Source organism: Panthera leo, chromosome A2 (assembly GCF_018350215.1).
Source record: "Panthera leo isolate Ple1 chromosome A2, P.leo_Ple1_pat1.1, whole genome shotgun sequence".
Lineage (NCBI taxonomy): Eukaryota > Metazoa > Chordata > Mammalia > Carnivora > Felidae > Panthera > Panthera leo.
The window spans coordinates 130,651,728-130,666,272 of NC_056680.1; positions in this window are offsets into that span (position 1 = coordinate 130,651,728).

Consider the following 14,545-nt stretch of genomic DNA (forward strand, 5'->3'; position numbering starts at 1 on the left):
TTTGCATTTCCACCAGCTAACTGATGAATGGATACAGAAGATGTGAGATACACACACACACACACACACACACACACACACACACACACACACGAATATTACTCAGCAATCAAAAAGTATGAAATATTGCCATTTCCAACAACATGGATGAAACTAGAGTGTATTATGTTAAGTGAAATAAGTCAGTCACAGAAAAGACAAATATGATTTCACTCATGTGGAATTTAAGAAACACAATAGATAAACATAGGAGAAGGGATGGAAAATTAATATGGAAACAGAGAGGGAGGCAAACCATAAGAGACTTTTAAATACAGAGAACAAACTGAGGGTTTCTGGAGGGGTGTTGGGTGGGAAGATGGGCTAAATGGGTGACAGGCATTAAGGAGAGCACTTGTTTGGATGAACATATGGAAGTGATGAATCACTGGTATCTCTTCCTCAAACCAATACTACACTGTATGCTAACTAACTTGAATTTAAGTAAAAACAATGAATAAGAGGGGAAAAGAACAACAACAAAATAAAAAATAAAAGTTCCAGGTTTTAAGACCCACAGAATGTAAGAACTCACAAAGTTAGACCCCTGTGGTTTTCCAAGCAGAATGTTATGGGGTTTCATCTTCCCAGTGTGAGTCCCTTGTGCCTGGGGTGTCTTGTGTAGGACTTGATCCTATCTTCTCTCCATGCCTGCTGCAGTGTCCCTTCCTCCAGTGGTCAAAGGGCAGTTTGACCTCCCCTGGATCTCCACTCTTCCTCCCCTGTTCAATGTAGCCTCTTCTCTACATTTAGCTGTGTGGAATCTGTTCTGTCAGTATTCAGGTCGTTTTCTGGTTTATTTATTCTGATATGCATGTTGTTTTAGGTGTCACTTGGGGAGGAGGTGAGTCTAGGAGCCTCGTACTCTGCCATCTTCCCTAGAAGTCATGATAAGTGTACTCTTAATCTCCTTTACCTCTTTCACCCATCCCTCAACCCACCTCCCCTCTGGCAATCATGTTTGTTCTTAGTATTTGCCAGATAATTTTTAAATCTCCACTTTAGGCTATGCATGTTATATCTTTTCACTTTCTTATTATATTTTATAAATGTTAAATTGTAGCAAAATATTTTCTTCTGAGTTAGTAGATTTACATTTTCCTCAAAATTTTCTTTCAGTATTTTAAAAATTGAATTTGTTATTGGTATCAGTTTGTGTTTTAAAGGATAATTTACTTTTAAACTTCAAATCACTCTTTTCTGTGGAAACTATGACATAAAAATCGCATTTGCATTCATAGGTACACCCTGATATAAATTAGTGATTGAATAAAATTTTAAAAGGGGAAGGAATAGAGACATCTCTGTGTGGAATTCCAAATAATTGTGTAGATACTCCACCCTCAAGTAGGTGTCACATGACCGCCCATGGCTTAAATATGAGCTGTAGATAATGACTTTCTTCCAAAGTGAAAAGAAGGAAAAAGAGTAACTTTACAGAGCAGAAACTTGACAATCCACTATCTCAGCCAGAGGTTAAGGTTAAAAATCAACAATGATAAGTCATGTTGATAGTATGTACCCTTGCTTTAATGTAGTGAGAATGGCATTTTACTTCTGCAGTCTTCTGTAAAACCCATAATCCAAATCTAATCATAAGAAAAAGATCAGAGCGATTTCAATTGAAGGAAATTCTAAAAATTACCTGACCAATACTTTTCAAAACTGTCAAGTTCATCAAAAACAAGGAAAGCCAGAGAAAGTGTCACAGCCAAGAGCAACCTAAGGAGAGATGACAGCAAAATATTGTGTGGTATCCTGGAATAGAAAAAGAACATTAGGTGAAAACTAGGGAAATATTAATTAAAAGATAGTTCTTAGTTAATTGAAAAAATGCATTGGCTAGGCAATCTCTCCTATTGGTATATCACAATTTATTCCTATTTATAATAAAAGTATGTAAAAATTTATTCCTATTGTAATGCTTTCTGAATCATTCAATTTAATTCAGTGCCATGCTAGAACAAAGAAACTGATACCATGCTCAGATCAAAGACAATTTGCAACAAATGCCAGTACATTTTTCTTTTTTTTAAATTACACATACCAAACAAAATCAATTAAAATGCCATTTGGAATACTGCAACAAGAAAAGGACAAACCATCTGAAGACTTTATAATGGGAAAAAGCAAAGGTAGAACATTTTTAAATTAAAGATGGAAATACGTATATTTATAACAATATCAGACATCATACCTAGAATATAAGTTACTTGGGATTCCGTATGTGACATCTGTCTTGGAAACAATCTATATGAAGATATGTCAAAAAAGATTATGTCTTTATGTAATCAAGTGCAGTTTTGAAAATTACATCTGTCATGATTGAAGAGAGACCATTAGGTGATTACTACAATATAGGAAAATAGTTAGCAAATGTGTTATAGTTCTAACATTGCTGAGATTTCCAAGTTTATTAGAAATTTGATTGAATTTAGTCATGACCATAGGATAAATGAAAATGTATATATCTTCCATTTTGTATCACTACTGGTATCGTCTTAAGAAGAATAGCACCTTCTGGAGGAACCTTATGATTGAAGCATAATTATTTTTATTCTTTGTAGACTGTAGTGCATACATTAGCAGGCATATTCTCTGGTGAATGGCAACATAATGTAGAGAAAGAGGACTTTGGAGAACCATATGGAAGTTCTTTGTTCCCATAGCAACTTGAGCATACATTGAAAGGATCTGTGTATATGACTGTTCTCTATCTATAGTATAATGGACTTAGTACAGGACTGTATCTTGTTTTTTCTTTCTTCATTGCCTATAGTTATTAAAGTAAAGCATTCTGTTCTTAAGTGATGTTAGAGTCAGATGAATGGACCCCAACATAACATATAAATATAATCCCAACTCTGTTACTTAACAGCAGTATGGTACAGTTGATTCGATCATAAGTTTGTAATAGTTTGATCTAGAGTAGATACTAAATAAATATTTGGCTCCCTCCAACGTAATTGAGGTTGTGGATATTTTTCAATATCATTTCCAGTATTGTTTTTATTTCCATTATCTTAAAAAATGTTTGTTTCTGTTACCATTATTAGAATCAAACCCTAATTTGAAATAAATACCTCCTTGTATTATAAATAAATACCTACTCCTTGTAGGACAACCAATGGACCATATTTTTAATCGTTGGTGACAGCCTTGGGCACAAAGGGAGAGTGGGTTTTAACTCTGCATGGTTTCTTTCAGGAAATGTAACTGAGTTCAACCAATGGCTTTATTTTCTTAACTTTATAGAAGTTTTACTTCCCTTTTGTTTCTGATTTTCCATTTATTATTCTTTGTAATAAATACAAGTGAGAAATATAAAATATAAGGGATAAAAGTAAAATATGAAAGTTATGTATATAATGACTGCCATCATTTAAATAAATATGGACAAATTGTAAAAGAATTTTTAATGTTGATATAATAGACTTACATGTTCAACGTTTTCTAAAGTTTTCTGTGCTATTTTAAGTTAAAACGCTTAAAATTTTTTGTTTATAATTTATTTCTGTTAACGAATTGACATAGGAAAGATCATTTGTCTCTTTAATCAATAGCATTTTGAACTTCTACTCAGCCTTTTAACATTATTCTATGTGTGTTTACTTGCTTTTGTCAGGCTGCCTCCCTTCTCTGTTATAACCGGACACCCTTTCCTTCTAGAATACTATAAAATTGTTCTGGAGCAGGACTCTCACACCTCATATATGAAATATAGAGGGCTCAGTAGAGAAGGCATCCTATGAAATAGGGAGTGGTGTGCTTATTACTGGAGTCTGAAGGACCCACTTAGAGGCATAAGAAATGTACTTCTTTTTCAACACTGGTACATTCTGGTGTCCAAAGAAGTCAAATCTCTGGATTAAATTCTTTTTATCAGCTGGCATTTTACTAGTTCTGCTCTATCTAGAGCACATGTTCTTTTTTTTTTTTTTTTTAAGTTTATTTATTTATTTATTTTGAGAGAGAGACAGCGCAAGTTGGGGAGGGGCAGAGAGAGAGAGGGAGACAGAATCCCAAGCATGCTCCATGTTGTCAGCATGCCAGACGCAGGGCTTGAGCTCATGAAACCATGAGATCATGACCTGGGCCAAAACTAAGAGTTGGACACTTAACCGACTGAGCCACCCAGGCACCCCTAGAGCACATGTTCTTAACCTGGGGCTAGATACAGAATTCCTATAGAAAAAAAATCTTTATTTTTATACTCTGACATTTATTATTTAATTATGAATGAAAGTAATAAATCATGGTAATATTAGCAGTACTTATGACTTTGTCAACATTATAAATCAGAGATGTTTTCATATCACATTATAGTTGGTATATATATCTCACTATGTTTATATTCTCTACTGCTTCAAAATGCAGTAGTTATTAGACTTGGTATTAGGTCTTGTTAATTGATGCCTTACTAAGGAAGATGGATTAAGACACAATTTGAGATAAGGAGGCTAGGAAATGAGATCAAGAAGCATTTTCTATTTTATTTGTACTATTCCATTTCTTTTTTTTTTTTTTTTTTTTTAATTTATTTTTGGGACAGAGAGAGACAGAGCATGAACGGGGGAGGGGCAGAGAGAGAGGGAGACACAGAATCGGAAACAGGCTCCAGGCTCCGAGCCATCAGCCCAGAGCCTGACGCGGGGCTCGAACTCACGGACCGCGAGATCGTGACCTGGCTGAAGTCGGACGCTTAACCGACTGCGCCACCCAGGCGCCCCATGTACTATTCCATTTCTTAAGTTAGATGGTGAATTCATGAGTGTTTATTTTATTGCCATGTTTTATAACCTCGTTATTCTGTGTTCCTTTGTATGCAATAAAAATTTATGTAACTTTTAAGTCTTTGTATAATATCTGTTAGATGCCAGTACTGCCCACTCTACTCCCTGCTCCCCCCATTTTGAAAAATCCCTACCACTGCCCTTGCTGAACTGGTAGAGTACCATGTGACCCTACACTGTGGGATAGTTTGTTGAGCTAGAGGTGAACTCCTGACCTATGGAGTAATCTATGAAGTTGCTCAAAATCTTGAATTTTAAGGATATGGTTTGAAAAGAAGAACTGGATGGAGCTGCCTCGTGATCAAAATCTTGAATTGAGACACAGAAGATGTCTCTTACTATAGATAATTGACTCCAAAGGCCTATACCTATTATGGGATATAGTAAGAGGGACTCATTGGTTAGATCTAGTAAGGCCAATGAACTCCTAAAACTATGTATGTGCAGAAGTTTATATGATCCTTCAGGGATGCTCATGGCTGTCACCTGAGGTCTCTGATCTAACACAGGGTAAGAAATAGGGGATAACAGGCTTATGAAGAACTTGAGTAGTTAAATGAAAACAGAGCAGATAAATAGAGGGAAACAGAGAAACTAGGAGGGACACTGAAATAGAGGTGAAAAGGCTTGTGCCCTTCCTGAGCCATCTTTTATCTTTTTGGGATATTCTTATGGGAAATCTGATCCTTTCAAAAGGAAGATCAGTTGAGATCTTTTCATTTATTTGGATTAAAAGAGTCCTGTGTATGAAAATATAAAAGGTATACCCTTAATGAATTTTTAGTTAATTTTCAAATTTGGAAGTTTTCCTAAAGAGCAAATCAACTTACAGTTGTTCAAAAACTGTTCATTGCTATGGAGAATAGTTGGGATGGTTAATTCTTGGCAACTAATTAACACTTGAGCAAGAACTCAAGGGAGATTTTTTTTAAGTTATAGAAATAGTACAGAGAGAATCATCTAAGTCATTCTAGGCATATTAGGTGTGTTGAAATGCTAGTGAGAATTCTTTTTTCTCATCAATCATTGATCTGGGAAGCACTAGTAGCCACCTTTCAAACTATGATGTGCTTGGCTATGCATTACTTTTGCAGTGATTTGTGGTTCCAAGTAAAACTTAATGCTTCTGATCACACATAGTCAAAAACCAAAACCAAAAATCAACAAATGGATCACAACAGAATTGTCCCTTTTAAGTTGCAAATTCCTGATTATTCAGCCAGAATGAATTCTTTCAGGCAGAAATGGAACCAAGTTCTAGCTTCTAAAATGTATCTCTTTATTGCACATACTGCTCCTTGTTTATTGTCCTTGCTTTCTCAAACATTTTAATTGTTCTTGGGGCAAGGAAACTAGAACTTGCAAAAATCTTTAAAATGTTTTTCTTATTGTGTAAAGACTATTGGCTCTGCATTCTCCAACCAATATTTTTGAAGTCCCTTGCGATTTGTACACTTACATAACCATTCAGAGGAATTATTGTCCTACTCATAAAAAGTACTTTGTCTTATGATGTTTGGAGAATTTATCATTTAATACCTAAGGAGGAAGTCATTTTTTTTTCAAGTGGCAAAAGCTGCATGAAAAACATATGTGACAAACATGTGGTACCGCATTGTTATATAGGGTCATTGTCAGTTAGCCTTCTTGCAGATCTCTCCTGAAGTTAAGGTAATCTAGTAGAAAACAAACCAGATAGAAATTTAATACTTTTTTTTTCTATCTTTTTCTCTGGATTTAGGCATTAACTCTCAAAGTGATTGTTATGGTGCTCTTTGGAAAGTTATTAATTATGTACTTCACTGTCACATGGTTGCAGGTGAAACAAATGTGATTCTTGAAGTTTCAAGCAAAGAAATAATTAAAAAAACCAGTATCTTTTAAATAGGGGTAAGTACTATTAAGTGTTTTATATCATACACAAATAACTCATTGTAAATAACATATAAAGGACATATTTTATGGTTTCACGTACAATACATTTTCTTTTTTTTTTTTTTTAATTTTTTTAACGTTTTTATTTTTGAGACAGAGAGAGACAGAGCATGAATGGGGGAGGGGCAGAGAGAGAGGGAGACACAGAATCAGAAGCAGGCTCCAGGCTCTGAGCCATCAGCCCAGAGCCCGACGCGGGGTTCGAACTCACGGACCGTGAGATTGTGACCTGAGCTGAAGTCGGACGCTTAATCGACTGAGCCACCCAGGCGCCCCTACATTTTCAATGTATATGCATCTTCAGCTAAGCATGGTTTAATCTGGTTTCCCTATCAGTGAAATATTCTTTCTTCGGTATAATAGTTTAATGTTACACTTGTGATCTTGACTTCATTCACATAATGTAGTTTTGCTATAATAACCTGTGAATTTCATAGGGCTCCATTGAAAAAGCAGCTCAAAGCAGGCAGGCCAGGTGAATAAGGTGGTCTAACAATTCTGATCTGAAAGAGTGTCGCTGAAAAATTATCACACACAGGAAGCACAGCGGCAAGGAGTATTGTCTGCATATTATGCGAATGACTTCCATTATTATAGGTTAGGTATAAAGGCATTCTGAAAAATGTCAAAAGAATGCTCAGGATTGATTGCTGTTGCATCTTTAAGAAAAACTAAGAACTCGGGGTACCTGGGTGGCTCAGTCGGTTAGGCATTTGACTTTAGCTCATGTCATGATCTCATGGTTCATGAGTTTGAGCTCTGCATCAGGCTCTGTGCCCACAGCTCAGAGCCTGGAGCCTGCTTCAGATTCTGTGTCTCTTTTTGTCCCTACCCTGCTCTCTCTCTTTCTCTCTCTCTCTCTCAAAAATAAATAAATATTTTTTAAACTAAATAAAAAAAAAATTAAAAAATGTAAGAACTCATAATGCTTGACCATTAGAAAAGACTTCATAATTTGGGAATGATTCTCTAATTGGAATGAGCAAAAATAAACAAATAAGCAAAACATGAAGAAATAGAGCTTTCACTCGAATTAAAAACTTGATGAAAATATTGCTTGTGTGATGTTTCATTTTGACTCTAGTGGCATATGTAGTTATTGTACTTTAAGAATTAAGGAACACCTTTACATACACACTATTTATTAATGTGAAAAATAGTTGATGAGGTATTTTGAAAGCAATGTAACTTTTATTACTGGATATGACTGTATTTATGGGCTGAATTGAGTTCCCTCAAAATTCATAAGTTAAAGTCCTAATCTCTAGTATCTTAGAGTGTGACTTTCTTTGTAAGAGACTACCTTTAAAGAGGTAATTAAGTTAAAATGAGACTTTAGGGGCGCCTGGGTGGCGCAGTCGGTTAAGCGTCCGACTTCAGCCAGGTCACGATCTCGCGGTCCGTGAGTTCGAGCCCCGCGTCAGGCTCTGGGCTGATGGCTCGGAGCCTGGAGCCTGCTTCCGATTCTGTGTCTCCCTCTCTCTCTGACCCTCCCCCGTTCATGCTCTGTCTCTCTCTGTCCCAAAAATAAATTAAAAACGTTGAAAAAAAATTAAAAAAAAAAAAAATGAGACTTTAAAGGTAGACCCTCATCCAACTTGACTGGTGTCCTTGTAAAGGATTAGGACACATAAACAGAAACCAGGGATGTTTGTGCACAGAGGATAGATTATGTGTAAACACAGCAAGAAGGCAGCCATCTGCCAGATGAGGAGAGAGGCCATCAGAAGAAACCAAATCTGCCAATACCTTGATCTTGAACTTCCAGCTTCCACAACTGTGAGAAATAAATTTCTGTTGTGTAAACCACCCAGAGTGTGTGACATTCTGTTAGGGCAGCCTTACTAAACTAATGCACTTTGTCTTATTAAGATACTGGAAGAATTTGGTCCTAAAATACTGTTGTAAATTCTGAAGAAACGACTGCTCACCTGTGTCAGCTAGCTATTTGAATTGTCACACAGGATTATAAGAAAAGTGAATACCAACTCAGATTCAAGGATCCCCTAGAAAGGAATGAATAAATGAAGTCGATATGTTGTCTCAGTCATCATATAAGTGGAAGCTTATATCTCTTTAAGAGGCATCCTGAGGTTAAATTATGCATTTCATAATGCTTTGTGTTAATCCCCATTGTTTTATAAATCTAGGAAGAGTAACAAGTTTATTTGACTTGAAAATTTTTAGATGCTGCACTGGAAATGATTACAACATATTATATAGTTGGTTTGGAGGAATAAAACCTATTAGAGAATATTAAATGATACCCTCTTTTGGAGTCCAAATCAGTAATCAGTTTCTTTCTTGCCCTTGTTTGGCTCTGAAGAATTTATTTTATTTTATTTTACTTTATTTTATTTTTAAATTTTTTTTTTAACATTTATTTATTTTCGAGACAATGTGAGAGACAGAGTGCAAGCAGTAGAGCTGCAGAGGGAGACACAGAATCTGAAGCAGGCTCCAGGCTCTGAGCTATCAGCCTGGAGCCCGATTGGGGCTCAAACTCACGAACCATGGGATCATGACCTGAGCCGAAGTCGGACACTTAACCAACTGAGCCACTCAGGCGCCCCTGAAGAATTTATTTTAAATACACAAGAAGCCTCATTTATTTGTTACACCTTAATTTTAGATAGGAGTCTTTTGTACAATTAATTTATCAGTTATTTTTTGTATTAAAGACATTTAAATAGCTACAGACCTCTAGTTTAATGGAAATGTCTTCTATTTTCCACCACAAAAGTGATGTTTGGTGTAGCTTTGCTAATGTAAGCAATGCCTACTCCATCAGTGAAGGCAACAGTTCAAATGGTTTAAATAGTACACTCAGTAAGCCTCTCTACTCCAGCTTCTCCAACTTATTTTTTGATGTGTTACTGTCAGTTAATCTTAAATGTCAAACTTTCTCTATAAAGCATCATTATGGGTATCTTCTATCATAATACATTTATCAAGAAGGACAATTTATAAGATATACAAAAATGCACCATTCCTCTATGAGTAAAATGATCTTTGAAGAGCATTTGATAGTCAGAGATTACTCTAATAATAGATGTGAATTTTCAGTTAATACATTTCTTATGATAGTTACTTTTTAATTAGGGCCAATTAGTGTATGAAGTATTTTACTTCATTATTTTTCTTTCTTGCATTTGTTTGATCAAATATAACCTGTAAGAAATGGTGGACAAGGCAGGCAACATATTTTCAAAGTTGAGAACAGTTATGGTAAAGGATGAGTGCTTAGAGGTTTTTAAATATTGATTGATTAATATTAGATTTACAGGTTATTTATGAAATAGTCTATTATATGGAATTTATAAGCTTTACAAATAAATATACAAGTAATATATAAAGCATAGTATTATAGTGCTTTTTGTCATTTTATACAAGGTAAAATAACTAAAACATGGACATATCAAATAACAATGATAATTAATGAACTAGGGTTAAACTGTGCTTAGGTATAAATGATCAAAGGATACAGGCTTTGTGTCACTTACATCTTCTCTGTCCCTTGAAGAGTATAAAATAATTGCAGTTCATACCAACCACTAAGAAAATTCTTTACTGCTTTGAAAGCAGCCAAAATTGTCCTCAGAAATTCATGCAAAAGAACACAATTCCCTATTACTTTTATATAATTTGTAAATAGTTTATATATGAAATGCATGTGTATTTCAATGATGATTAAGATAGCTAACAGAATGCATACAGAATACTTTAGTTATCTCACAGTATATCCTCAAAAGAAAATAAAAACCAAGGTATTGATATAACCTTCCCACCTTGAATCTCATTGTCAGGCTGCAAATGTACAGGGGGTTAATGTGTCCATTTCTTCCCTCTCAACCTTCCTATTTATAGACTTAAAAAATTGCCGTGACTGGTGTAAGAAGAAAATGTCAAAAGGTTATAAAACACTGCGGAGAAAACATTTTTAATGAGTCTTTTGGAACCCCGAACTAAGAAAGATCAGAAATAAGGTTATTATAATAAAACCAGATAATGAAACAAGTGTTCAAGACATGTTTTCTAGTATTATTTCTACCTATCTATATTGCATAATTAGTGGTAGGCAAGTTAGGTTGTAAACTGTGAGAAAAACAACATATTTTTCCAACTCTGGCTCCTTGCTCTGCTGCAGGCAGCTGGGAATGTTTTCCAGAAATAGAAGATGGCTGTAACAAACAATAAAATATAGGCAGTGAGAGCCACAATGATCTCTTTATCACATCTGTCATCACTGCACATACTGACGGATTTATCAGAATGCTATGTGAGTCTGAAGGCAATGTGTCACAATCTGTGGGTATGCCTGGTCCCAAAGGATTTATTGCTTCATTAGGAACCACAGGAAGAACTTAAATTAAATAAAAAATTTAAAATAATGAGTTTATATTTCCTAATAACCTGGAATGAGATTTTGACTGCAATAATAAACATGTGCTTCAATTACACATATTTTGTTCTGCCTTTAGCCATTGCTCTTTTTAAAAAATGTTACTTCTTAGTTTCTTATAACTCAGAAACACAGAGGGTTGGCTTTTGCTGGTTAAAGTTTGATGGTGTTGGAAGACTTCAAAACCAAAATGATAAAACTGGCTAGAGGTTCTTATCAAGTCCGTCAGGAAAGTAAACCACTTGTTTACATTGCTCAAGCGTGAGGTTTTATCCTCTCATATGGATTAATTGTATGACCTTATGAGTGTGTCAAAAAGGATGCTAAAAAGGTCAGAAAATCTGGGTCCCGTTCAGCTCTTACAAACTGTGTGACTTTAGAGAATCATCATATCTTACCTCAGGATGTTGTGAGATTAAAATTTATATTGTAAATCTTTTGTGAAGTGGAAAATGATATTCCTTCATCTATGAGTGGACTAGAGTCATTCATTAGACTGGAGTCAGAGCACTGGAGCTCTAGATTTAATACTTTATGTTCAATAAGTTCTTCCAGTTCTATGGGACTACCTGAATTTGGTTTTAGTGGTACAAAACTGCTTTGTGAAAAATCTGCTAGTAATATTTTTTATTTCTGAAGATCGTGCCTGTATGATCTTTAGTTATTCAATTAACCTCCCTGAAATATTAGTGTACTCTATAGAAACATAAAGGAATCAGAGTAGATGATTTTTAATGTTCAATCCAGTCCTCCACTGTTTTACCACATTCACACTGCTCCTTCTTTGTATTGAAATCTGGGACAGCAGGCACAGAAAAGACCTTAGGACTCCACATTTCCTGTTTGCATGTGGCTAAATGGAACTGAGATCATCTCCATCATTGGCTTTGTTGTCCAGTTTATCTTCATATTACAGGTTCTGTTACGAAGTACTTTCTATTTTGGTCGTCAGGATTCTTGCTTGTTTTCGCCTGAGGCTTGCAGAGTTATGAGTAAATATTTTATCAGTTAAACCAATACCTAAACTGACCCTTTCTTTTTCTTTTTTTCCTCTGTTTTCATGAAAGACTTGTCACAGAAACTACATACTAATGTCACAGAAACACAACATAAACAATTCAAAATTCTGAACCACAGTAATCTATCCCAAAGGTAAAAATTAGAAAGTTTCCAAATGCCATTCTGCTTTTGAAAGGACTATGATTCCTGAGCAATCACAGTTCTATTTCCTGTTAATATTGTTGCTCATGCTTTTTATAATGTTTTACAGTTTTGAGAGATTAGGCCAATGTATGTTAAATGATCTAAAAAGCAGTAACAGTAAAAGCACTTTAAGTATAGGTAAATGTGCGTAGAAAAATCATAATTTATTTAAGAAAGTCCACAGAGGATTGATTGTCAATATTTTAAATTTTACTTTCTGCCTCTTTTGTGATTTGGAATTATATTAAATTAATAATCCCTTTTACTCTTTTTCAATCAGTTTGTATTAGTTATGGTTCTCCAGAAAAACAGAACTATAGGTTGATGTATGTATGTATGTATGTACGTACGTACGTATGTATCTATCGGTTGGGTTTTTTTGTGTGTGTTTTTGTTTGTTTGTTTGTTTGTTTTGTCTTGTTTTGTTTTTAAGGAATGGGCTCATGAACTTGTGCAGGCTGGCAGATCCAAGATCTGTAGGATAGGCCAGGAGGCTAGAGAATAAGAGTTGCAGTTTCAGTCAGAAGGCAGTCTTCTGGCAGAATTCTTTCTTCTTCAGGGAAGGCCAGTTTTTATCTAGTAAAGTCTTCAGCTGATTGGATGAGTCCCACTCACATTATGGAGGGCAATCTGATTTAAATGTTCATCTTATCTAAAAAATATCTTTATAGAAACATCTGGAATAATGTTTGGGTCAACTGTCTTGGTACCATGGCCTAAGTTGACCCAGAAGTTAACCATCACACAGCCCTACATGTGTACTTTATTATTTTCTCTAGGATGTTGTTTTTGGCCTTCCTTGGCTATCTTTAAGGCTAACCTACCATATGAGGTCTTCTAGCTTGTGTTCTCATCTTTTACCACAGTTCCGTTTTCCTGAGTGTCTTCCCTTGGATGCCCTTCAGGCACTTTCATTCCAACATGTTTAAAACAGAAACTCATTATCTTTTCTCCTTATCTACTATTTTCTGTATTAATGATAAGATTATTCAGTCTAGAAATCTTAGAATCATCTTTGAATTATCCCCTTCATCCTTTCCTGTAATGAAATTCCAATTCATTCACTTGCTCAACAATATTTATTAATTGCCTTCTAGGTGTCCAATAATGTGCTAGACAGTGTAAACAAAATAGTGATGAGGCAGACAATAAACAAATAATCCCCCAAATAATTCTAATTGTGATAAACTCTATGAAGAAAAAGCACAGGGTGCTAGGAGATTGTGTAACTGAGGGACCTCCTGTAGTATGAGAGGGACAGGCAAGGCTGACATGAGGATACATTAGTTAGCAGGCAAAACTGAGAAGTAAGGAGAAGAACAGTATTACAGGTGGAAGAAACAGCAAGTGCCAAGACCCTGATGTAGGATAAAATGAGAAGTGATATGATGCTTGAGTATTAACTCTGAGCCAGGAAATTTTATTCTCACAGTGACCCTATGACATAGGTATTATGATGTAGATATTACATAAATCAGTCAGTCCTTATTTTAACTGAAGAAACTGAGGCTCAGAAAGATTAAATAAGGGATTTAGGTTTATGCAAGATAAAGTGGCATAGGAATGAGGATTCCATTCCATTCTCTGCAGGAGACTCAGAGAAGAGATCCACAGCTTCTAATCATCCCATTATTGTCCCATCAGCAAGAGAAGGAAACACAATCAGACTTCGAAATCATTAGTATATCCTGGTAAAGCAGTGTACAGTATTCTGACTTTTCTAGATCAAGAGTATTTTTTCCATTGTATGGTTCACATGATCTCAATCATTTTGGAATAATTCACATTAAAGTACACTAGACATTGATTAAATGTTTCACTTTCTTTTCTGCTCTTAATTAATTTCAGCATTAGTTTATTGCTTTCCTTACTAAAAGTAAAAATGACTTTTTTTAACATACCAAAATATTTGCTTTAATGTCATACAAGTGAAGTGATTATGAATTTCAGATTGGCTAGATTTCAGAATAATTTACTACATCTTTTTTTTTTTTACCCCTTGCAGGAAGAAGCAACACTTCTAATTAGAATAGAAATGGAATTGAAATAGAATAAAATTTAAGTGGACTCCATGAACATCTCTTTTAATTTACAATTATAAACTTCACCAAAGGAAGAAATAGAATTCTCAGAAAGAGATGCATTTTGAAATTAAAAAAAACTTGTCATAGAT